Consider the following 27,940-nt stretch of genomic DNA (forward strand, 5'->3'; position numbering starts at 1 on the left):
TTCAGAGGAGGAGAATCAGAAGAATGGGAATTTCCCATGGGGAAAGCAGTCTCAAAAATAACAAGGAGAAAGAAAATCCTAAGGAGACCTATACAAAGGAGGACTTTACAAAGAAAAACAAAAATGAAGCAAGATCTCCACTTGTTTGAAAGAACGAGTACTCAAAATATCAAAGAACAAAAATCCAACTGAAAGAGATCTCAACGATAATTTTCCATGTCATAAACCTAAGGTTCTGTCCTAGTCAATTTTGGATGCTATGACAAAGTACCATAGATTGGGTAGCTTACTTACAATGGAAATTTATTTCTCATGGTTCTGAGAGCTGGAAATATGAGATAAGGATGCTGACATGACTGGATCCCAGTAAGGGCACTCTTCCTCTTTGCAGATGACACTCTTCTTGTACCCTAAACTGGTGGAAAGTGACTTACCTGGCTTCCAGGCCACTTCTAATAAGGGCACTAATCTACCCTCATAACCATACTTTCAAATGGTCCCACCTCATTACACCATCACCTTGAAGATTGGATTTCAAAATGAATTTTGGCAGAACACAAACTTTCAGGCGATAGCATAAATCAGTCACTGACATGGGAAGACAAAGTCTTCAAAGGTATGCACTTGAGGACCTGAACACAAAATCTGGGCGTCTAACAGTGAATATAATCATATCTTAGTCATGGTGCCAGAACTATTAAGGAGAAAAATTACCCCAGAAACTTACTAAAAATAACAAGACAAATTGTATTCTGTAGGGGAGCAATATTTCAACTGAGTTCAACTCTGACCATAACAGGGGAAACTTGGAATTTATAGTCATCAGGCAAAGTGAGAAGCTTAGTGGATGGAAAATTAATAAGAGGACCTTGGTTAGGTATAAAAAGTGGTGGAAGAGAAACTTGATTAGATGTCAAAGGTGCGAAAAGAGAAACCTAATTATATATCAAGGATAGAGGGATGAGGAACTTGATTAGATATTAAGGGTGAAGGTAAATTCACTTGTTTGATGATCTTTTACAATTTTTAGTCCCATTTCTAGGCTAAAAAAACACAATGTGTATGTCCAGTGCGATGTCAGTCCTGAACTCCAGACTCATGTAAAATATTGCATATTCAACATTTTCACCAAAACAAAAACAGAAAATTTATTTTAAAACTTTTCTGAACGCAACTTTTGATCTTTACCTCTCATTTATGTTATATTTTCAGCTTTCTTCATCTCAACTCAGTCTTTCCAGTTGTTTAGGTCAAAATCTTAGGGACATTCTTGACATCTGTCTCTCATATCCTATATATATTTTGTAAGGGAATCCTTTGATCATACATTCAACAGATATTCAGAGTTGGAGCACTTCTCATTTCTTCCATCACTACTGCCCAGGTATCTTACTGGCATTACTGCAAGGACCTCCTCACTGGTTTCTCTGCTTCCACGGTTCCCCATCTAGTCTCAATATCAGAGTGAAAGAAGGTGTTGTTCTTCTACATATTAATGTGAATGTAGCTAATAATAATGTATTGCATGTTTTAGGACAGCTAGAAGAGAAGATTTTGAATATTATCACCACAACAAAAGGATAGATGTTTAAAGTGGTAGATATACTAATTGCCCTGATTTGATCATTATACAATGTATACATGTATTAAAACATCACCTTAGACCCCATACATATGTACACTTAGTTGTGATTGTCATAAATAAAATAAAACTTTAAAACCTTAAATGAGTATCATAATTCTTTTTTGCTCAGAACGTTGAAATAGCTTCCTGTCATCCTAAAGACAAAAATTATGACAGTGAGTCATTCGTTTCTGCTATATTCTCAACTCTCCCTTTTTGATTTGAGCATCTTCTTCTTAAATTATTACCAAATATTCTGCTCTTTCTCCATACAGATCTCCTTACAGTTCCTCAAATACTATAGACATTTTCCCATCTAAGGTATTCGCATTAGCTGTTCCTTTTTCTTGGGTTGTTCTTTCACAGCTATCTGCAAGTCTTTAGTCAAATCTTATATTTTTGCTAATACATATGTCAAATATTTCACTTTAAATTCTACCCTTATTTTCACTCTAAAACTCCAGTATTAAGGATTTCCTCTTTTATTTTTCCTGAAAAATTATTTTTAAATGTTTTCTCTATTCTATATATTTATTTTTGTTTATAGCCTACAACTATTTATGGATCATAAGCCCCAGGAGGGCAGGAATTTGTACTACTTGATTCTTTGGAATAGTGTTTGACATACAGAAAGAAGGCAACAAATATTTACTGAATGAATAAAGAAATAAAAGTATGAGAATAAATTGGAATAATATCAGAATAGAGTTACGATAAAGGTAAAAATATACTTATATAAGCCATATAAAAATATCACTTATATAAACATTAAATTGATATGTGTTACTTGGATACAAAAGTGGAAGAGCTTTGAATGGTGGGAAGTTTTATCCATACTGCAGTTGTGGGTTCTAATAATTTCTGACAGGTGTAATAAGTCACATACTTAAATGAAGCTGGCAAGCACTAATTAATATATGATTATCCATAATTAAGGTTTCTTTTACTTTTTCTCTTGCATTGTACTAATATCATTACTATAGTCACATTTAATAAATTTAAAAGTGCTCTTCACAAGCCAAAAATTATGCCTACGAGTAATGATTGATGCAAGTTTACCTTTGCTATTCTTTAATTCTTACAATTCTAACTTTTTAAACTTTTAAAGAAATACCTATGAACAGATACTTTTCAAAAGAAGACATTTATGAGGCCAAGAAATATATAAAAAATGCTCCTCATCACCGGTCATTAGAGAAATGCAAATCAAAACTACATTGAGATACCATCTCACGCCAGTTAGAATGGCGATCATTAAAAAATCTGGAGACAACAGATGCTGGAGAAGATGTGGAGAAATAGGAACATTTTTACACTGTTGGTGGGAGTGTAAATTAGTTCAACCGTTGTGGAAGACAGTGTGGTGATTCCTCAAGGATCTAGAAATAGAAATTCCTTTTAACCCAGCAATCCCATTACTGGGTATATATCCAAAGATTATAAATAGTTCTATTATAAAGACACATGCACATGTATGTTCACTGCGGCACTGTTTACAATAGCAAAGACCTGGAACCAACCCAAATACCCATCGATGATAGACTGGACAGGAAAATGTGGCACATATATACCATGGAATACTATGCAGCCATAAAAAGTGAGAAGTTTGTGTCCTTTGTAGGCACATGGATGAATCTGGAAACATTCTCAGCAAACTGACACAAGAGCAGAAAACCAAACACTGCATGTTCTCACTCATAGGCAGGTGTTGAACAATGAGAACACATGGGCACAGGGATGGAAGCATCACACACAATCTGCCTTTGTTATGCTTCAAATCTCTCTGATTTCTTTTTCTGCCATGAGCCAAAGAAAGCTTTTGTCTGTAAAAAACAAGTGATTATGTTTTGCCCACCAGACATTCCTCTATTTTGAGGTAAACTAATTAGAGACCGTCACAACATCTGTAAAGTCCCTTTGGTCATGTTTGCCTGTCACACCCAGCTTAAAGTTAGACTATTCTCATAACCATCATAGGAAATTCATCTATTCAGTTTTACAAGATTCACTAGGTAATGCCAAACGTTTTTACAAAGTAGTTGTGACAATGTATATTTTCACTAGGAACATATGAGTTCCTATTGCTTCATATCCTTGCTAACACACTCTATTGATAATTTTTTTTTCCTTTGGTTTATCCAGTGAGTATATAGTAATGCGTTCTTGGTGTTTTAGTTAGAAATTGCTATGATTACTGATTAGGCTGAGCACATTTTATGTTTTGCGGATTATGCTTGTCAAAAAAACTCTTTACCTATTTTCTATTGGGTCAGTTTTTTAAATTAATTTGTAGAAAATGTATATGCAATAATTGAAGGTTTTATAGCTATAAGAAGAAAATAGAAAACTCAAAATATTGGGAGCCAACAAGATGGATATGACAAATGGCATAAGACTATCAGAAATTAAATTTGGGGGAGATGGGCAAATCGAGTAAATAAGGAAGAGAATAATTTGCATATAAAGACCCAAAGGAGTGAAGTAGGGATTAAATCTAGCACATTTCTAAAATTTTTAAAGCAGATACAAAAAGAAGAAAAACAAAACAAAATGAAAAGAAAACCCCAAAACATAAACTGGGACACTAAAAATCAAGTCTGGATAGAGAGGCAGCAAAAGCAGATTAGTGACCTGAGAACAAGCAAACAAACAATCAAAGGAACCAAAGAAAAACAAATGCACCTTATATTTAAATAAATAGAAGGGTAGAGAGAGAGACAGAGAGAACACGATCACATCATTGCACTCCAACCTAGACAACAGAGCGAGACCTTGGCTCAAAAAAAAACAAAAAGTCCAACTTGCTATTGCTTATGTTTTGCATTTGAATAATGTTTCTTATTACTTTGTATTTCATAATCATTCATCAACGTGAAGCATAAAATTCTAAATAATATTTTGAGTAAGAAAAGAATTTCAGAGAAATTACATTTACAAGGACAAAACATGGCCTTTCCCATTAAATACACAGATAAAGGAAGAGAAAAAAACCTCGTTTTTACAATGATACATACATTTTAAAAATCATGCTGTATTGTAGAAAATATAACAGCACTTTAGATTAAATAAGAAACAGATTCTCTATGGCTAAAAGACTCAACATTCAAATATGCAAGCAAGATATGACAAAAGAAATCAGTCATATTGTTTCAAATGCCAACACAATTATCAACTGAGAGTGTATTAAATCAGAAAACAAATGTTTTTAAAGTTTTACCAATTCAAAAGAAGCCATGGTATTTTTCTTCTTCTATTATTTTTAAATCACGTTCTCTGTATCCCCCTTGATATCTGTTTTCCTCTAAAGATCTGCATCAACATTCTAAAATATACTGAAAATTTTATGAATGGAAATATCAGATGTTTGAAAGATTAGCACTGTATTGGGAAATATGTATATTCAGTTTTTATTTTCTGACACTAATTTGATTTTCTGATTTTTTAAATTTTGACATGAATTAGGTTATAATGCTTTAAGATGTCAGTGTCTAATATAGATGTTTTACATTGCAAATTTTTCTGTTTTGCATAAGTTTGAAATCAAAATCTTCTCTATTTCCTCATTGTGTGGTTAAAATTATGATCATTTTCAACATCAGTGATTATGAGTAATAACTGCTAATATAACCACATTTGTCTACATAAGCTCATTTTTACATTGCAAGGGCTAGAATGATATTCTACTTGTATATGTAATATTTGTACATGTTTTCATGTATATTTGTTAAAATTTCAGCTGTACAATATTGTCAGTAAAACAAGAAACCTTTCTTTAATGCTTAGAATGCATTATTTTGATTTAATTTGTGTATTCTTATTTTACTATATTATTCCCAAGAAAGAATATGGGTACTTGAAATGTAAACAATACTAATTTTGTCAGCTTTTACCATTTTATATCCTTCCAGCATTTAAATCTGCTCCTTTTTTCTCTCATTCTTTTTAATAACTTTTAATGCCATCATTAGAGACAATATACATCAGAGAATTCTCTGTTTTATATTGTATAAGTGCTAGCGTTCTGGGTCAACTAAAATCACACAAAAACAGTTTTCTAGACATATTTTGTAAACTGTTTGCTTCTTAACTGGTCACAAATTTACTACTGCCCTTAAAATCAGGCCATGGAATATAGATTAATTAAAATAGAAGTTTAAACTTATTTTTTGTCATTTCTATTTAGTATCCTTTATTAATAATACAAATATTTTATATCCAAGACTTTTTGACAAGGGAATCAGCTACCTTGATACAAAGTAAATTTTTGCAGACAAATATTTTAAACATAGTTCTTTCTTGGAAATATTAAGGAACTGCGACATTATATGTTTGCTTAATTGTCTTATAAAAATAAGAAAGGAAAAGAAAACATAGCATATGATGTGAGTAAAAAGTTTTTCAGAACTGAATATTTGAAAAAATTTACTTTGTGAAGATACACAATATAAGAATTCTTTACCAAGCTGATGGCAATATCACATCCTACCAGTAGCTATAAACTAGCAATGCCATCTGTCTATACTCTAGCAAGCATTCCTAATTATATATTTTAGTTGAATTCTTCATTATTTCTCTCATCCCTTGATATTTGTTTATTTAATGGCACCTTGTATTTATTTATACTTGCTGACATATTTATATACTTGTTTCTCATAAAATACATTTGATAATGTATTTTCTACTCATGTTGCTTCATTTAAAAATTAGTTGAGCAATTGATATCGATTAAATGTTATATAATTATAATCATAGCTTTCATTTAGTAAATGATTATTATATGATAAACACTATGATAAAGTGTTTACACATTTTAATCTTATTTATAGAAAAGATAATCTTGACCTGCCTAGCGCTGGAGATCAAACTTACCTGCCACTGTTTGTTGTGAAATTATGAATATATTAACTAAACTCTATAAACTTATGCCTGTTAAATATAAAAGTTTGTAATATTAGGATGATAATTATTCTGATTATTTCACAAAAATTGATTAAAATTCACAGTATACAGTCTTACATGTAATTTAGGAAGAAAAATATTTATGCTAGATGTGATTCTTTATACTAAAAGCTATAAAATCAGCATGATATTTATCACATAACAGCTATGTCCTAGGCAGCTTATCAAAACAGCTTATGTGTATCAACTTTCACCAGTGATTGACTATTAAAAGAAATTCCCTAGGCTAAATACTATCCTATAGAACTTTCTGTGATGATAGAAACATTCTATATATTTGCTATCCATTACAATAGCCACTAGCCATATGTGGCTATTGGGCCCTTTATATGTGGCTTGTACTATCTGGGAACTGAATTTTTAAATTCAGTTTGAAATCTAAATATCTCCATGTGCCTAGTAGCTACAGTATTCAAAAATAAAAGTCTAGAGAGCATTCAATTTGAAAGGCACTAGGCCGAGCATGGTGCCTCACTCTTGTAATCCCGCACTTTGGGAGGCCGAGGCGGGTGGATCACAAGGTGAGGAGTTCAAGACCTGCCTGGCCAAGATGGTAAAACCCCCTCTCTACTAAAAATACAAAATAATTAGGCAGGCGTAGTGGCGGGCACCCGTAATCCCAGCTACTCGGGAGGCTGAGGCAGAGAATTGCTTGAAACCTGGAGGCGGAGGTGGCAGTGAGCCAAGATCATGGCACTACACTCCAGCCTGGGCAAAAGAGCAAGACTCTGTCTCAAAAAAAAAAAAAAAAAAAAAAAAGGCACTAGATGCTAGCCCCAAGACGTTCAAGTAATACTCAGATTCTAGAAATCTAAAGCAACCATGACTGTGGTAGGGCCACAATTAATGATTCATAGTCATTAATTTCCATCCATAACCCTTCCACTTTCTCTCACACACAGGTTTATTTTGAAACAAACCCAGACCCCTCTGACATTTTATTCATAGTATTTTACTAAACAATTATGAAAGAATATCAGTTGGTGTTTTTCAGGCATAATGACAGTAATTTTTCAAATCTCAACAAACTTGTCAATAGTTATTTAATACCATCAGGTCTTTAGTCAGTTTTGAAATTTCCCCAGTTATCTCTTAAATAAAAATTTCAAAATAACTTTAAATACAATCCATATCTGTATATTAGTATAGTAGATTTACATTTGTTTGATAGGTTTTATAAAAGTCTTTGTAAAACTATTTGGCTTATCTCATTCTGTTCTTGGAGTTTCCAACTTATTTGTTGAAAAACATTTTTGTGCATGGTTTCTTGGGTAGACTTTTTCATAATCTGGATTTGCAAATATCTTATTATCTATATTTTGACTTTGGCTGATTTTGCTGTAGCATGATTTAATATTTCTCACTATCCTCAGTATTTTCTAAAAGCATTTGGTAGAATTGAAATACAGTTCAAGGTCAGCTTTTCTTTTTTGGCAGAATTACCTCATTGGAAGTATTGTTTGTTTCTATCAGGAGGCACATTATAACCAGTGATCTAGTATTTTTGTGTGATTCTCACAGCCATATTAAAGACTAGATCCACCATTTCATCAGTTTATTTTTAAATGGTGGTAATATAATTTGAACATTTGTTCCTTATTCACAAGCTGGCATAATTCTATAATTTAAAAAGCTTCTCTTTTAATGATTTTGCTATCTTAATGCAAAGATTTTTTTAAGGAAGAAGAAGTAGTTATTTTCTTTTATCATTAATAATTTTTAAAAATATAAACCCTAGAAACTGCCAAAGATTACTATAAATTTGTTTTAATATCCTTATGAACTCATGAATGCAAAGATATATTATACATTTCAATCTACTGCAGTTATCATTGTTTTGCTACTCAAATGGTTACATCCTTGACCACCAGAAGTCTCATGAAATTGGCTCCTAAGTAGTTTGAAAATGACTTATTTAAAGGTGCTAGATGAAAATCCTTCTTGCAGAAATTGCTAACTTAGAAAGATTTGTGTGTATCTGTTTCTGAGCCCTTTACTTGCTATATATACAGTATTTATCCCCAATCTAACAGCACACTATTTTGATGATATTTATTTTAAACTGCAGCATGCTACCAAGAAAGACATTTCTTCTACTTGATTTTCTTCTCTCAAACATTTTTGGTATTTCTGAATCATTGCCCACCTATATACATTTTAATATTCATCCAATTCCTTAATAAAGTATTTTGGAACATTTAATTTGACTTGTAGTAGATATATAGATCCATTTGTTTGGAGTGCATACCATCATGATTTTGAGTATTTTCAACCATGAAAATTTTGCCTTTGATTTTTTGTTTAATATTAAAACTTCCAAAAAAATTTCCAAATGTCTTATAAGCTGCAGGCATGTGTTCTATTAGTGTTTTACTGTATACATTTTTCATTGCAAAGTTAGATTGTCTGAATATTGCTGTTGGTTAACAGGGAGTAAAATCAATTATTATTATATTGACCTTATAATTAGAAAGGTTACACTATTTTGCCTATAGTTTGTTTATTGTACTTATGTAGATCACCCATTCAAATGTAAAAGATAGATAATGTTGGTGTTCTTTTTAGTTTGTAGGCACCTTTATTTATCATCTTTTTGTACTTGCAAAATTTTTAAAAACAGTGTTGACTATATAGAATTATTCATTAAGGACAATCTTTCTTGTTTGTTTCTAAATTTAATTGGAATGCATCTAATAGTTCACTAATTATATATTCGTCATATGGCAGTTTGCTTAAATAGCTATCCTCAATGAAATTAAGACAGTTCAACTCTCTTGTTAATTTCATGTAATTTTATTATGAACCAGTGTTGAATTGCATCACATATATTTCTGCATCTTTTGAGTTGACCATATTATTTCAATTTTTGAAAATAATGTGGTGAATTAAATTACCAGATTTTCTAAAGTTTAGGGTAAAAAATGCATTTCTGACATACATCTTCCTTGACTATTATGTACCTTTTTTAAATAATATCAAATATTTTCTATATTTGCTTTGACACAATTATTTTTGCAACTAAGTTTATTAAATTTCTTTGCCTGTATTTTTCTTTTCTTTTTCCTACTCTCTTTATCTTGTTGGGATATAAAGTTAATATAACACATAAAAATAAAGTAGAAGTATTCCTTATTTTTTCTGTTCTGTGTACAATGGAATTACCTGTTTCATCATTGCGGATTCAATTTACCTTTATAGATTTGACTACTAAATAAACTAACAGAAGAAACTTGATTTTTAAAAATATACTACAAATTCATGCAATTTTAAAACTTTTATAAATATAATATAATATACTTGGTACTTAGCTTTGGAGATTAGTACCTTACCAGTAGGCAACCCTCCCCCCATATATAAGCCTCATCACTTTTTCATCTTTCTTCAAAGCTAATCACAACATGAAATTCTGGACAAAATTACATGTTTTAAATATTAATGGAATGTACATTAAAGGCCTGATGAGAAAAGTGCCAATCAAGCTACTGTGCATAGCTTTAGCATTTGACACTGAAGAAAGCTGTGCACTATAGGAAAAATAGAAGATACTGTTAATTGAGTATGTTTCATCCCTAAATATAGCCATAAGACATTACATACACATCTTTTGTACACCTCTGGAAGGTATTATTGTTATTATTTGTAATATCATCAACCCAAATCATCTCCAAATCCATTTCCCTCAAAACTTTCTACTTTACATTTACACTTTCATTAATTAAAATTCACCCACATTCACATTTTATATGCATTTAGTATATTTGGAGAAATAGGTTAAACTGTGACACACTGTTTACTGGGAAGACAGCAGCAATTTGCTCTATATCATACCTGGACAGCTATCTTAGCAAGGACGTATTTTGATTTATGGTCACAGAGTACAAAAGCTCTGCTGTTCAGCAGCCTTCATTCTCATCTTATTCATTGATAGTATTTTTCTCAGGTTATGTGAAAATTAGCTACAAAAGTAAACATAGCCTACAAACTGCAAACTTAGCAATAGCTATTGTCAATTACATGCTAAAAATTATTCCATATTTTGTTGAGTTCTACATGACAAATAATTCAAAGTATGACTCATAATATTCTGAAGCTATGGAGGGATATGGTTAAACAGTTTAAGAGACAAAACTGCTCTTGTGTGCAGCCAAATCAAAGAACTTGAATTTTAGAGTTGTGTTTTATTTTGTCTTCTTGAGGAAATGAAATTCATAAACAGTTTCAAAAGCAGAAGTATTTAATTTGGAAATAGCTAGGTCAAAGAAGATTTCATGAGTAAAACTGGTATACACGTCAGTGGCTTCAGCAGAAAGCAGGTTTGTCTACATTGTGGCATATCGTGTCTTATGCATCGTCCACAGGGATGGTCCTGCATTTAACATTCCCAACCAGAAATGTCCTTGTCAATCCTCTGGATCTCCTTCTCTCTTGGTGAAGCAAGACAAACTCCACATTCAGTATGTCAGGATTGATGCAGCCATTTTGGCTGCTTCTGCTTCAAGTGAAACAACGATAGAGTCCTTAGGTCTGAAGTATTCTCTTGCATTCACTGCAGGCTTGCTGCATGTAAATTGTCACAGGGGTATGGAAATACCCTTGTATTTGGGAACTGTATGCATCTATGGTAATGACATGGTCTGCCTCAGGTACTGAAAGCAAGTTTTAGAGAAACCGAAGCATGACTCTTGTTCTTTTTCTTCTTTTTTTATTTTGAAGTATTCAAAATATGAGAGTACTGCTTTCACTCTGGAAGATAATGTTATATATATTTTAACTTGAGTAAAATATATGGAACATAAAATTGACGAGGTTAACTATTTTTAAATATATAGTTCATTTCATTCACATTGGTTTACATATAAATATATAGTTCAGTTCATTCACATCACAACCATTTATCTCCAGAACACTTTTTTTAATATTCCCAAACTAAAACATTTTACCCATTAAACAATAACTTCCCATTTCCCCTTCCTTTCTCACCTTGGAAATCTTCAGTCTATTTTCTGTCTATATGAATTTCACTTCTCTTAAGTATCTCACAGAGTTTTACTCATACAATATTTCATTTAGCATGATGTCTTCAAGATTCATCCATGTCGTAACATCTGTCAGAATTTCATTCATTTTTTAAAAAGGCTGAATAATACTCCATTGTATGTATATACTACATTTTATTTATTGTGTCATCTGTTGATGGTCATTTGCATTGTTTTCACCTGTTTTTCTGTGAATAATGCTGATGTGAACACTAGATCATTTTACTGGATGACTGCAGGCAAAATGTTTCTATGAATTTTGTGTAGATGACCTGAGAGCATCTTCTCAGTAAAGGAAGTGAATGGATCACAGATCTGCTACTTAATACCATTTCTATGGTATAAATATTAGAAAATAGGAACCCAAATATTGCTAATTCATGACATTATTTTGCACATGTAAAATTTTGAAAAGAAAAACAAATACTGAAACCCAAAATAAATTTCATATGGTCACTGAATAAGTATAGATGAATAAATACTTCTGCATTTTAAAATAGTAATGTTCACTTTTTTTTTTTTTTGAGACGGAGTTTTGCTCTTGTTACCCAGGCTGGAGTGCAATGGCGCGATCTCAGCTCACCACAACCTCCGCCTCCTGGGTTCAGGCAATTCTCCTGCCTCAGCCTCCTGAGTAGCTGGGATTACAGGCGTGCGCCACCATGCCCAGCTAATTTTTTGTATTTTTAGTAGAGACAGGGTTTCACCATGTTGACCAGGATGGTCTCGATCTCTTGACCTCGTGATCCACCTGCCTTGGCCTCCCAAAGTACTGGGATTACAGGCGTGAGCCACTGCGCCTGGCCTTTGTTCACTTATTTTAAAAATAGTAAAGACTATAATAAATTCTATCAGTAAATATAAAAATAAATATGCAAATACTGTTTGAAATATGTCAAAAATATTTGCTAGACAAAAGAATATTCAAAACATTAAAATAAAGACATCACTCAGAAGACATATAAATAGATGACAGGTATATGAAAAAGTGCTGAACATTCCTAATCATCAGAAAAAGGCAAATTGAAACCATAATGAGATGCCACTTCACACTTGTTAGACTGGCTATTATCAAAAAGACGAAGCTAATAAGTGTTGGAAAGGATGTGGAGAAAATGAAACCCTGTATTCTGTTGATACGAATGTAAATTAGTATAATAATTATTAAAAAATAGTATGGATGTTCCCCCCAATAATGAAAAATAGAGCTATCACATGAAACAGCAATCCCACTACTGGCTATATAGGTAGAAATAAATCACCAGCTGGAAAAGATATATGCACATTTTAAATTTTTACACCACAAAAAAAATGATGTGTGTGATTGCATCAAGATAGCTGTAATGCATATGTTAATTACCTTGTTAGTCATTCCAAAATGCACACATATTTTAAAACAAAATATTGTACATTATAGATATATAAATGTTTATGTGTCCATTAAAAATAAGCTTATAAAATAAAAATTACTTAATATTTTGAAGAGTGGCAAGATTTTCAATGGCGAAAAAACAGTCTCTTAATTTTTATATAATAAAACTGCTCTTGTATCCCCTAAATCTATAAAAAGGACAAAAAGAAGAAGAATCTCTTCACCAAGTTGTTCTAACGCAACTGGATATCTATATGCAAAGGAATGAACTTGGACCCTTACATTACAACATATGCAAAAATTAACTCAAATAAGTCAAAGATCAAAATGCACGCTAAAATGTAAAACTCATAGAAGAAAACATGGAGAAATAGATTTATGGCATTGGATTTGGCAATGACTTCACAAGAAGAAACAACAAGGAAAAATATAGACAAATTGGATTTCATAAAAATTAAAAATAGAACATCAAAAGACAATATCAAGAAAGGAAAAGAAACTTACACAATGAGAAAAATGTTTATAAATCTTATATATGAAAGGAATCTAGTATCCAAAATATGTAAAAGACTCATACGTTTCAACAACAAAAAGACAAGTAACTCAATTAAAACCATTGGCAGAAGACCTCAATAATGCTTTCTTCAAAAAGGCATACAAATGGCCAACAGGCACACAAAAATAAAGTCAACCTCATTGGTTAGTCCTTAAAAAAATGTAAATCAAAAGCACAGTAACACTTCACATGCAATAGTATAATTGTAATTTAAAAACAAAAACACAGGCAGGGTGTAGTGGCTCATGCCTATAATCCCAGCAATGGGGAGGCCAAGGCTGGTGAATAGATTGAGGTCAGAATTTAGAGACCAGCCTGCCCAACAAAGCAAAACGCTGTCTCTGCTAAAAATACAAAAATTAGCTGGGCATGGTGGTATGCATCTATATTCCCAGCTACTTGGGAGGCTGAGGCAGGGGAGTCACTTGAACCTGGGAGGTGGAGGCTGCAGTGAGCTGAGTTCCCACTGTTGCACTTCAGCCTGGGTGACAGAGTGAGACTCTGTCTCAAAAAAACAAAAACGAAACCAAAAAAACCCCCACACAAACCTCCCCCCAAAAAAAGTATTAACAAGTATATGGAGAAACTGAAACCTGCATACATTGCTGGAGGGAATGTCAAATTCCTCAGTGAACCACTGGCCAGTATGGAGCACTGTTTGGTGGTTCCTGAAAAAATTACACGCAATTCTCAGTAATTTTCTTTTTAGATATATATATTACAAGAAAATGAAAGCAGGTATTCATACAAAAGCTTGTGCACGAGTATTCATAACAGTACTGTGGACAGTTGTCAAAAGGTGGACAGAAACCTCAGTAGCCATCAACTGAAAAATGAATAAAGAAAACAATGTATTCATAAATGGAATATTATTCAGCCATAGAAACAAATGAAATATTGCTGCATGCTACAACATGGATGAGCCTCAGAAACTTTATGCTAAGTGAAACAAGCCAGACATGAAAGTTGTATAGCGTATGATTCCAGGTATATGAAATGTTCTAAATATGCAAATCCATAGACACGGAAAGAAGATTAGTGGTTTCCAGGGGCTAAGAGGACAGCTGGATGAGTGACAGCTGAATGGATACAGTATTTCTTTTAGGGAAAAAAATATTTCGTAACTAGATGAAGGTGATGGTTCCACAACATAGTACATGCACTAATGCCACTGAATTGTAGCTTTAAGATGGTTCATTTAATGTTATCTGTTACCTCAAAAACCTATTTAATGATTACATGAATATACATGCATATATATGTGTTCATCTGTGTGTGTGTGTATATGTCTGTATGTTTATAAGAGAGCGAAAACACACAAGTGAGACCTGCTGCCCTCCAACAGGAGCGACAGTCCCATGATATTAACCCAGTGCATAGTTTGCAGATGTTGGCGTCACCAAGAAAGATATGGCTCACACAGGCACTGGATGGAACACTTTTACTTAGATAGAAAAACAAAGATCAGCTTCAAAAATGAACATCAGTCTCCATGGCCAGCAGACCTCACCTTGCAGCTGATGCAAGGAGATGGTCTGTGTACACATCTCTTGTGTTGCAGATGAAGGACCCTACTCCCCCTCCCCCGACACACACCCATCAGGAACAGATAAAGCAGTGGGGTTGGCCAGGTACCATGTAATTTACACACTTAAGTAGAACAACCTTGCTCATCAAATCCAAAAGAAGGAAAAGCATTTCCAAGTAGACAGTTACATCCAGCACACACAGTAAGGTCTATTTATTTTTGTAAGGACATCCTCCAGCCCCAAGTCCACTCTTTGATTGCTATGCAAAAGGCAACAATCTATCTTGCTGTCTTTCCCAACAGTTTCCCTGTGGGTGATGAACATGTTTTGCAACTATACAGAGGTGACTACTCCACAATATCCTGAACACACTAAATGCTACTTTATATATTTTATTATACTGAATTATTTATTTGACTATTATCTCAAATATACCTATACAGATACATACATCAAATATATATCACTTATATATAGGTTGTTTATATATAATATATAATTTGATTATATAATATATATATCTTAATTATACCTACATATTTTCATTAAATTTATTTATTAAACTGATGGGATCCTAACCATAATGTCAACAGAATTTAGGGAATTTTAAAAAATGTACAAATACTAATGAAAATTTTAAAAAGGAACAACATGATGAAAAAAATAAATAGTTGCCAAAACTAATATGTTATAACATATATTACCATTTAGAGATTTCGTATAAGATAAAGAGGAACATAATTCTTATAGAGAAATATATATTTTTAGAAGTTATTTAGAAGTTAATAGTAACATTTCAAATTAATGAGAAAACAATGAAATTTATTCCAGAAATAGACAATTTGGCAATAAAAATATTGTTGTATAATTGAGTGGAAAATGTGGAAGTTAAATAAACTCTTCACTTAAATAAAAGTTAAACACAAGAACTCTAAATAAAATATTAATACTATAAATATGACACTTTAATAATACACATGGAAAAATATCCATGTAAGCCTTCCATAAAATCCACAAAACAAAACAAAACCGTATTGCTATAATGGTGGATAGATAGACAGGTATACACTATCAAAACGAAAGCCAAAATATAAATAAGCAGCTAGAGAAATTTGCAGCACATGTCAACACAGGCATAGTTCCTTATTATGCAGAAAATGCATTGAAATGAGAGAAATATGGTTAAACTTATGCAGTCACAATTAAGGAACAAAATATAAATGAAAACAAACATATTAATGTGTGATCTTATTAAAACAATGAAAATGAAAGCAGTAAGATGATAACTTTTATGTGACAAATGAACAGCATACTATGTTGTCAAAGTGTAAGAAAACACATGCTCTTGAAGAAGTGAATGGGAATACAATCTGACACAGAAAATTTTAAGACTACTTGGAAGTGTCTATCTAATTTTAGAGATTCACATAGCACTTCTCACAAAAGAGCAAAAGAATATATGAAGGTATATTCATCACAGCATTCATGTATTAATGGAAAACAATTACTGATGCTTATGAAACTACTTAAATGTGTAAAGTACACTGAAGGAATTGAATGGAATGTATAGAAATAGAAAATAATAGAGACTATATATATGCACATATACAAGTGAAAGGTAATATATTCAAACCATCATTAACAGAAATCAAATATGTCTGAGTAGTATTAAATCATGACCCTATTTATGGAGAAAAATTATGCATCCAGTCCCACATACAAACCCATATAAATAAGTAGATTTGGCATAGCAAATGAAGGGAATCACATACCATAAATATTACTTGTCTCTGGAGAATGAGATGTGGAGTTGGAATAAAGTGGTAAGTTTTAACTTCCTACACAACTGAACTTTAAAAATTTTATATCATATACATAATTTATTTTAATAATAAAGTGTTAATTAAAATAATTGAGTTTTTTTAAAGAAAAACCTAATCAATATAGTTAATTGTGTCAAACTCTCTCAAAGGAGCACTTTTTTCAACAAAGAAACTCTTTTTTCTTGGTAGATTTTAATATGTTTGCCACAAATTACTTGATTTTTAATATACAGAATTTGAATCCTTCCAACACTTCATCTGAATACATAATTTGGTGTTCATGTATTCTGCAAGATAAGTTAAATTAATAAAATGTAAAGGAATCCCTAGACAATAAACATTCTTTAAGGACATTTAGACATGGAAATTGTATATTTTCAATATTTGGACCTCATTTGGCTGTCTGGATAATGAAAACAATCTACACAACTCAAATTCATTAGAGAATGTTCTACTATTGAGGAATGCTGTGTAATTGCTTCTGAGTCTATTAATCTATTTTGTGATAATATAATTCGATCTGGTAATATTACCAAAGTAATTATTTTATCATACATTAAAATTTTATAGTAATCTTTGTCATATTATACAAAAAACTAATGCAATACTTGCATATATGTAATGCACCCTCTGATGAAAATCTCAATGCTAGTTTATTTAATATGTAAACTTAATATAGCTTGGAGAAGCTTTGTGATTATGGCTAACATGGTACTTTGAAAATATACCATGCTGTGTTTGGCAGCTTCTGAAAAAGCTTTCAGTGTTTCAATGAATCATGTATTGCAGTATTCATGACTTTCTATAATCACCTCTTCTTTAGTGTGGGCTCACGTAGTGACATTTTTCTAACAAATAAAATATGGCAAAAGCGGTAGAGTGTCACTTCTAAAATTAAGTTACCAAAGACTGTGCCTTACATTGCATTGACTTTGTCTCTCTCTTTCGCTCTATCACTTGATTACTCCGATGAAACTTAGTTGCCCCGTGGAGAAGCTCACCTGACAAGGAATTGGGGAAGGTCTCAGCCAACAACCAGAAAGCAATTGAGGCCTTCAGTCTAGCAATACATGAAATACTAATGAGAAGGTTTCATTTTTTTTTATAATGGCTGAATAATATTCTATTGCTTAAGTATACCACAGTTTCTTTGTCCATTCATTGACTGATGGATACTTGGGTTGATTCTGTATCTTAGCTGCTACGAATAGTGCTGCAATAAAATAAAAATAGTACAGGTGTCTCCTTGACATACCGATTTCATCTTTAGATACATTCCCTGTAGGAGCACTAATGAATTATATGTTAATTCTATTTTTAATTTTGGAGGGATCTTCCATGTTTTCCATAATGGCTGTTCTTATTTTATATTCTTACCAACTGTGCATAAGTGATCCCATTTCTTCATATCCATATCAGCTTTTGTTATATTTTTAGTTGATAGTAGCCATTCAGTTTGGGTAGAGGTGATACCTCCTTGTAGTATTGACTTGCTTTGTTCTGATGATTAGTAATGCTGAACTTTTTTTATATACATGTTGAACATTTGTTCATCTTTGAGAAATGTCTATTCATGTCTTTTGCTCATCTTTAGAAAAACTATTTAGCTTTCATTTTTTAATATTTTTGTTATTGTTTGATTTTTAATATATTTTGGATATTAACCCCTTCTAGGGTTTATAGTTTGCCAGTGTTTTCTTATTCAGTAGGTTATCTCTTCACTGTGTTATCTTTTTTGTTAAGCAGAAGCTTTTTACTTAATGTGATCCCATTATTCTCTTTTCCTTTTGTTGCCTGTTCTTTGAGTTCTTATCCAAAAAATCCTTACCAAGAAGAATGTCATAAAGCTTTTTTCCTTTTTTCCTTCTAGTAGTTCTATATATTTTTTTGTCTTACCTTTAAATTTTGCTTTGTTTTCAGTTGATTTTTTATATAATGAGAGAGATAAGGGGATAGCTTTATTATTTTGCATGCATATATACAGTTTACCTACCACCATTTATTGACAACACTGTCCTTTCCCTAATGCCTGTTCTTGGCAACTTTGTCAAAAATTAGTTGGCTGTAAGTGCATGGATTTATATCTGTGTTTTCTATTCTGTTCCATTGGTCTGTGTGTCCATTTTTATGTCAATGCCATACTGCTTGGGCTGGTATTGCTTTTTAGTATATCTTGAAATCAGGTAATATGATGCCCCAGCTTTGTACTTTTGTATTGTGCTTTCGTTTTTGCTTTTGTTTTCAGGATTCCTTTTATTATTTAGGGTATTTTGTGGTTTGATGAAAATTTTAGGATTCTTTTTTTCCTGTGAAAATGTTATTGACATTTTGACAGGAATTGCATTGAATCTGTAGATCGCTTTCAGTGGTATGGACATTTTAACAATAGTAGTTTTTCTAATTAATGAGCATGGCGCATATTTATTTATTCATGTCCTCCTCAATTTCCTTTGTTAATGTTTTATATTTTTTATTTTTTTATTTTACTTTAAGTTTTGGGGTACATGTGCAGATCTTGCAGGATTGTTACATAAGTATACACATGCCATAGTGGTTTGCTGCCTCCATCCCCCATCTCCTATATATTTTTTATTGTAGAGATCTTTTACCCCTTTTTACACTTATTTTTAGGCATTTTAATTTTTGGCAGCTATTGTAAATATGACTGCTTTCTTAATTCTTTAAAGGACATTCACTTTTGATAATAGAAACATGACTGACTGTATTTGGTAATTTTATATCCTCTAGCTTTATTGAATTTATTTATTAGTTCTAACCATTTTTTGGTGGAATCTGAATTTTCTGTATATAATCATGTAGTCTGCAAACGGAGACAATTTGACATTCTTCTTTCTGATTTGAATGTTGTATATTTGTTTTTGTGGCCTAATTGCTTTGTTTAGCACCCCTAATACTATATTGAATAAAAGCAGTAAGAGTGGGCATCCTTTTCTTGTTCCCAATCATGGGGGAGAAGCTTTCAGTTTTTTCTTATTCTAGTGACATTAGATATAGAATTGCCATATATGGCCATTATTGTATTGAGATGCATTCCTTCAATCCTAATTTGTTGAGAGATTTTATAGTGAAGGGAAGTTGAATTTTATCAAATGTTGTTCTATACCTATTGATCTGATCATATGGGTTTTATTCTTGAATCTCTAATGTGCTGTATCACATTTACTGATTTCCATATGTTGAAACATCCTTGCATCTCTAGGGGTGAATCTCATTTGATCATGGTAAATACATGTTTTTAAAATTTGCCATTGAACTTGGTTTGGTAGGATTTTGTTGAGAATTTTTGCATCTATATTCATCAGAGGTATTGCCTATAGTTTTCTTTATTGTGTGTATTCTCTGGTTTTGTTTTAAGGTAATGGTGATCTCATAGAATGAATATGAAAGAATTCCTTTTTTCTTTGTTTTTTTGGAATAGTGTGCAAAGCATTGGTTTTACTTCTTTTTTAAAGGTTTAATAGAATTCAGCTGTGAAGGAAATCTAATTACTAATTACTGATCTGTTCAGATTTTTTACTTCTCCATGACACAATATTGCTGGATTTCGTGTGCCGAGGAATTTATCCATTTCCTCTAGGTTTTCCAATTTGTTGATTTAAAGTTGTTCACAATAATATCATATGCTTCTTTGTACTTCTGTTGTATGATATGTAATTTCTCATTTTTATGTATGATTTTATATATCTGAATCTTCTCTCTTTTTTTCTTTAGTTAACCTAACTAAAGGTTTGTCAATTTTCTTTATCTTCTCAAAAAATAAGCTTTTCGTTTTGTTGATCTTGTGTATTTCTTGTCTCTCATTTATTTCTGCTCTGGTATTTATTTCTTCCTATAATTTTTGTTTATTTCATTCTTGTTTTCCTGGTTCTTTGAGGGACAACATTTGGTTGTTTATTTGAGTTCTTTCTAATTTTTTGATGTAGGCATGTGTCACTATAAACTTTTCTCTTAAAACTGTTTTTACTTTATCCCATACTTACTTTTATGTCGATGGTAGGTTGTGATTTATTTTTATTTGTCTCAATAACTTAAAAAAATTTTTTTTCTTTAATTTGTTCACTGACATATTCATTGTTCAGGAGTACGTTGTTTACTTCCCATGCATTTGCGTAGTTTCCAAGTTCTTTCTGCTGTTGATTTCTAATTTATTTTATTGTGGTCAGAAAAGATACTTGATATGACTTTTTTAATGTATTAAGACTTATTTTGTGGCTTACCATATAATCTGGATAAAGATGCATGTGCTGATGAGGATGGATATACTGCAGGTATATGTACTCTACCCAGAATATTGGGGAGAATGTTCTGTAAATATTTATTAGGTCAATTTAGAGTGCATTTAAAATCAGATGATTCTTTGTTGATTTTCTCTGTAGATGATTTATCTGTTGCTTAAAGTGAAGTGATAAAGGATTCTACTATTATATTTTATTAATTTTTTTAGATCTAATAAAATCCTTTAAATGTATGTGGATTTTCCAGTGTTGGGTGCATATACATTAACAATTATTACATTCTCTTGCTGAATTGACCGTTTTATCATTCTATAATGACCACCTTTGTCTTTTTTTACAGTTTTTTACTTGAAATTTTATTTTATCCAACATAAGTGATACGGTTCGGCTTTGTGTCCCCCCACCCAAATCTCATATTCAACTGTAACTCCCATGTGTTGAGGGAGGGGCCTGGGGGAGGTGAGTAGATCATGGGTCCTGACTTCCCCTTGACTGTTCTCATGACAACGAGTGAGTTCTCACAAGATCTGGTTGTTTGAAAGTATATGGCACTTCCCCTTTTGCTCTCTCACTGCCTGGAGTGGTAAGACATGCTTGCTTTCCCTTGGTCTTTTGCCATTATTGTAAGTTTCCTTAGGCTTCCTAACCATGCTTTTTGTTAAGCCTGTGGAACTCTGAGTCAATTGAAACTATTTTCTTCATAAATTACATATCAGGTAGTTCTGTATGGCGTGAAAATGAACTGATACAGAAAGTATAGCTACTCCTGCTCTTTTTTGATATTCATTTGCATGCAATATCATTTTTTATCACTTTACTTTCATTTTATGTATGTCCTTGCACATAAAGTAAGTCTAACATAGGCATGTAGGCAGCATAGAATTCAGTCTTTTTTTTATTGTTAATACATTCAGTAACTCTATGTCTTTTGATTAGAGAATTTATTCCATTTATATTTGATGTTATTACTGATAAAGAGGGACTTAACTACTTCCACCCTTTTATTGTTTTCTGCTCTTATTTTTTTAGATTTTTTTTCTTTCTCTTATTTACATTTGTGGTTCCATAATTTTCTCTTGTGATAAGCTTCGGTTTATTTCTCTTTCTCATCTCTGTATCTACTGTAATTTTTTTCTTCTCTGATTTTTTTCTTTAATCTTTCTACTCTGGGACTCATAAAAACTTTTATTTACAAAATTCTATAATAAACTGATAACAACTTAATTTTGTTCACAAACATTTCAAACTGTTACTCTCTTCCTCATAATTTGTAATTTTATTGCCTTAATTTACATGTTTTTACATTCTGTATTCCTTAGCAACTTACTGTAGCTATGATTATTGTTGACCATTTTGACCTTCACATTAGAGATCTGATAGATTGCATACTATCATTATAGTAAAGGAGGATTCCAAGTCTGATTATAAGATTACATCTGTTTGTGAGTTTTGTATGTTCCTATGATTTTACAATAGTTATTGACTTTTTTTTAACTTCCAGTTGAAGCATTCCTTTAAGAATGTCTTGTAAGGCTGGTATAGTGGTGATGAATTTCCTCAGCTTTTGTTTTTCTAAGAAATATATTATTTCTTCTTAATGTTTGAAGGATAGTTATGATGGGTATAATATTCCTGTAGTTTATTACACAACATTTTGTAAATATTATCTCACCCTCCTGACTTGCCAGTTTTTTGCTGAAAAATCTGATGATAATCAAATAGAGATCTCCTTATATGTGACTTATGCATTTCTGTTGCTGCTTTTGGAATTGTCTCTTTGTCTTTGACTTTTGACAGTTGATTATAAAGTTCCCTGAAGAGAGACTTTTTGGGTTTAATCTAATTGGTGTCTTTTGAGCATCAGGGGTCTGAATGTTCATATGTCTCCAAAGACATGAGAAGTTTTCACCAATTATTTTTGTACAATTTTCTATGTCATTCTTCAGCTCTTATCCACCTGAAAATCAAACTGATTTTCTATGTTGTTCTTCAGCCATTATCCACCTGAAAATGGATAATGGCTGAAGAGCGACATAGAAAATGGTGTCCCATAGATCTCATGGGTTTTCTTCACTCTTTACATTTTTTCCTCTGACTTGGTTATTTCAAAAGACCTGTCTGTCTTCAGTTCAACAATTATTTCTTCTACTTTAACAGTGTGCTGTTAAAGCTCTCAATTAGACCAGGCACATTGGCTCACACCTGTGATATCAGCACTTTGAGAGGCAAAGGCAGGCAGATCATGAGGTCAGGAGTTCGAGACCAGCTTGATCAACATGGTGAAACCTGTCTCTACTAAAAATACAAAAACTGTCCAGGCATGGTGGTGTATGCCTGAAATCCCAGCTACTTGGGAGGCTGAGGCAAGAGAATCACCTGAATCTGGGAGGCAGAGGTTGTAGTGAGCCAAGGTCATGCCACTGCACTCCAGCCTGGGTGACAAAGCAAGACTCCATCTCAAATAAAAAAAAAAAACTCTCAATGATATATTTTTTATTTCACTCATCGTAGTCTTCAGCTCCAGGATTTCTATATGCTTTTTAAAAATAATATCTATCTCTTTGTGGAAATCCTAATTTACATCATGAATTGATTGTTTTTGTTGAGTTGTCTATCAGTATTGTCTTGTATCTCACTGAGTGTTCTTAAAATCATTTTCAGATAATTTATAAATTTCTATTTCTTTGGGGACAATTACTGGAGAACTATTGTGGGGTATTTTTTGGTGGTATCATATTTTCTTTCTTCTTAATTTCTTGTGTCTCAGTATTGATGTATGTGCATCTGAAAGATTGGTTGACTTCTCTAATTTTATAGAGTAGATATCATAGGAAAACTTTCCCACCTACATATGTGTCTTTTGATGTTAGTTGGGGTGGGTGTATTAGCTTTAGTTTCAAGCGGGTACAGTAGTGCAGTATCAGAGATATCAGCCCACCAACCCTGCCCCTAGTCAGCAGTCTTCAAATGACATGGCAGAGCAGCTGCACAAACTCCAGCATCCAAGGCCACTGAAACATTTTCAGGCATCACTGACATTGACTACAGCTGAAGAAACTGCAGAAACTAAAATCTAATAGAGAAAAACCCAAGACCGGGACTTCACTGGTGAATTTTACCAAACATTAAAAAATATTCACACCAATTCCTCTCAAACTCTGCCAAAAATGAAGAAGAAAAAACATTACTTATTCTATCAGTCTAGTGTTACCTAGATGCCAAAGCCAGAAAAACACACAACAGGAAAAGAAAAATACACACTAATAGTAAATAAAAGTGCAAAACTTCTCAACAAAACACTACCAAACTGGATACAATTGTATCTTAAAGCATTATATACCATAACCAAGTAAGATTTATACCAGGAAAATAAGGGTGGTTAAACCTATGATAATCAATGTCAGATACCATCACCTTAATAAAATGATGAGAGAAAAGTGTCACGTGATTATTTCAATTAACATACAAAAAAAGCATTTTACAGAGTAGAATACTCTTTCTTGATAAAATCACTCAGAAAATTAGGAACGGAAGACTTCCTTAACAGAATAAAGGACATTTACATAATCCCACTGCTTACATTATGCTCAATGTCAAAATACTTAAATATCCCCCAGTAGCAGGACTAAGACAAGGGTATTCACTTGTAATACTTTTGCTCAATGTTGCACTTGAAATTTCACCCAAAATAGTTAAGCAAGAAATATAAATAAAAGACATTCAAATTGGAAAAGAAGAAAACACTCTTATCACAAAGGACGTGATCCGATCCTAGACATAGAAAATCTTATCCACAGAAACCTGTCAGAGCTAATACATCCCTAAATAGTACATATCAACAGGCACAAATATTTTCTTCCTCTACAACAGCAGTAAACATTCTGAAAAGGTTATTAACATATCAATTCCTCTAACAATTAGGATATAAAAGAACATATCTTGGCCAAAATTAAATCAAGGAGAGGAAAGACTCATACGCTGAAAATTCAAAGTATTACTGAAAGAAATTAAAGAAGAACTAAGCAAATGAAAATATTTCATGAGTTTATTACTTAGAAGATTTGATATTAAGGTGACAATATTACCCAAAGCAATCTACAAATTCACTGCAATCTCTATCAAAATTCTAGTGGACATTTATACAGAAATGGAAAAGCAGAAATTCAAATTTCTATAAAATTGAAAGTGATCTTAATAGGCAAAACAAAAGAAAAAGTTGGAAGTCTCACACTAGCTGATTTCAACATTTGCTACAGATCTACAGTAATCAAAAGAGTGTCAGACTTGCATAATGATATATGTAGACTAATGGAATAGAACTGATAAGTCCAGAAAAAAAATTACATTGGTAACCAACTGATTTTTCACAAGTATGCCAAGACCGTGCACTAGAAATAGTCTCTTCAACAAATGGTGCTAGTGCAACTAGAAATCCATATGCAAAGAATGATGTTTTATTTCTACCTCATACCATATAAAAAAATTAAAATGAATCTATGACCTAAGTATGAACTAAAACTACAAAAATCTTAGAATAAAACATAGTGCAACATTTCCTGACAATAGATTGGCAATAGATTTTTAGATATGACACCAATGGCTGAGTAAAAGCTGGGAAAAAATATTAGCGTTAAATGAGACTTCATCAAAATTAAAAATGTAGGAATCACAGAACATTATTAAGAAAGTGAGAAAATATCAATCTATAGAGTGGTGCAAAATATTTGCAAATCATATATCTGATAATGGTCTGGTATCTAGAATATATGAATAACTTTTACAACTCATCAAGACAGACAAATAACTCAATAAAAAATATGCAAATGATTAGAATAAATATTTCTTCCAAAATATTTACAAATGACCAACAAGCACAAGAAAAGTTTTTATATCATTAAGTTACAATAAAAAAGCTAATCAAAAGTCCATGGGCAACCACTTCACACCCTCAATAATGGTTATAATATTTTTTTTTAAGTAGCAAGTGTTGATAAAGATATAGAGAAAGTGAAACCTTTCTATTTTGCTGGTGGGAATTTAAAATGGTGCAGCCATTGTGAAATACTGTTTGGTGGTTTCAGAAAGCATTAACCATACTATTACAAGGACACCTAGATATTCCAGTCTTAGGTATAAGCCCTCAATTACTGAAAGCAAATAAGCAAATACATGTTCATGCACGCTCATAGAAGCGCTAATTACAATAGTCAAGCAATGAAAACAATCCAATATCTATCAACAAATGAATACATAACCGATTGGTGGTATATTAATACAATAAATATTCAGCTATAAAAAGGAAGGCTATATTGATGGATACTACAATGAGATACACCTTAACAATTGCGTAAGTGAAAGAAGGCAGACACAAATGGCAACATGTTGTTTGATTCCATTTTATATGAAAGGTCCAGATAGATAATCTAAAATATCAGATTAGTGGTTTTCTGGGGCTGAGGAGAAGGAATAAGTAATGGACTGCTTAGTAGATATGTGGTTTCTTTTGGAGGAATGAAATGTTTTGGAACTAGATAGATCAGTGGTTTTCCAGCATTGCTGATATACCAATGCCATTGATTTGCTCATGTTAAAAGAGTAATTTTATTTCACCTCAACAAAATTTTTAGAAAAGAAAAAATGCTAACTTAATATTTGTTCAGCTATATTAATGTAAGACACTATAAAGTTAAAGAATAAATAATAACTACATAAGTATATTTTTTTTCAGTATGCTGGTTCTTGGGATTAAGTATACATTGAACTGTAAGACCTTTAAAATACAAAGAAGGTTGTATGTGATGTGATATTATAATAAACAGCCAAGCCAGGTGTGGTGGCTAATGCCTATAATTCCACGACTCTGCGGGACCTAGGTAGGAGGACTTTTGAGCCTATAAGTCTGAGACCAGCCTGGGCAACACAGTGATACTACCATCTATACAAAAAATAAAACAGTTAACCAGGATTACACCACTGCACTCTAGCCTGAGTGTCAGACAGAGATTCTGTCTCAAAAACAATAGTAGTAGTAATAGTAATAATAATAATAATAATAATAATAATAATAAAGCAGCCATACAGAGTATCAGGGGATATTTGCAATGTCAAAAACCAAAAAGCATTAGTATCTAGATTGTATCAAAACGTCTAAAGGGTATTTGAAAAACATCAGTGAACAAACATACAAGATCACTGCCATTGTAAGCTTACACCTAACAGAGAGAGATAAGCAATAAGTATACTGATAAATACATAGCGTTTTAGAAGGTAAAATTGTTATATGAAAAATAAAAAGCAGAGCAGGTTGCAGTGAAATAAGATTGATAGTAAAGGGATTGTCTGGAATTATAAATAATTAGTGTTTATTGAAAACATGTCATATACAGAACAGTGACAAGGAGTGGACCTCATTCCTCATCAGCAAAATACAAATTAGTTCTTCAACAGGATATTATTTCTCCTACTGATACAGCTTTTCTCCACCAGGATTCAGGAGATTATTGAGACATAATCCCTTAAGGTGTTTTACATATGTAATGAATTAGACTCTCTCCAATTGATTTAGGATGGTACTGGTTATGTTCCACCCTTGGGAGAATTGAGAAGACAGTGACTCAATTCACTCTCCATGTTTTGTGATTCAGATAAAAATTCCCAATTGAGAAAGACTATGAGGAAAATAATTTTATAAGTCCCTTAGTACACATTAGGGACGATGTTATTTTTGTGAGTCAAATTGGTTTGATAATTTCATGAGTAATTTGGGACTATTCGGTGAATATTGA

The sequence above is a fragment of the Aotus nancymaae genome, unplaced genomic scaffold (genome assembly GCF_030222135.1).
Source record: "Aotus nancymaae isolate 86718 unplaced genomic scaffold, 86718_ANA_hifiasm-v0.15.2.pri h1tg000003l, whole genome shotgun sequence".
Lineage (NCBI taxonomy): Eukaryota > Metazoa > Chordata > Mammalia > Primates > Aotidae > Aotus > Aotus nancymaae.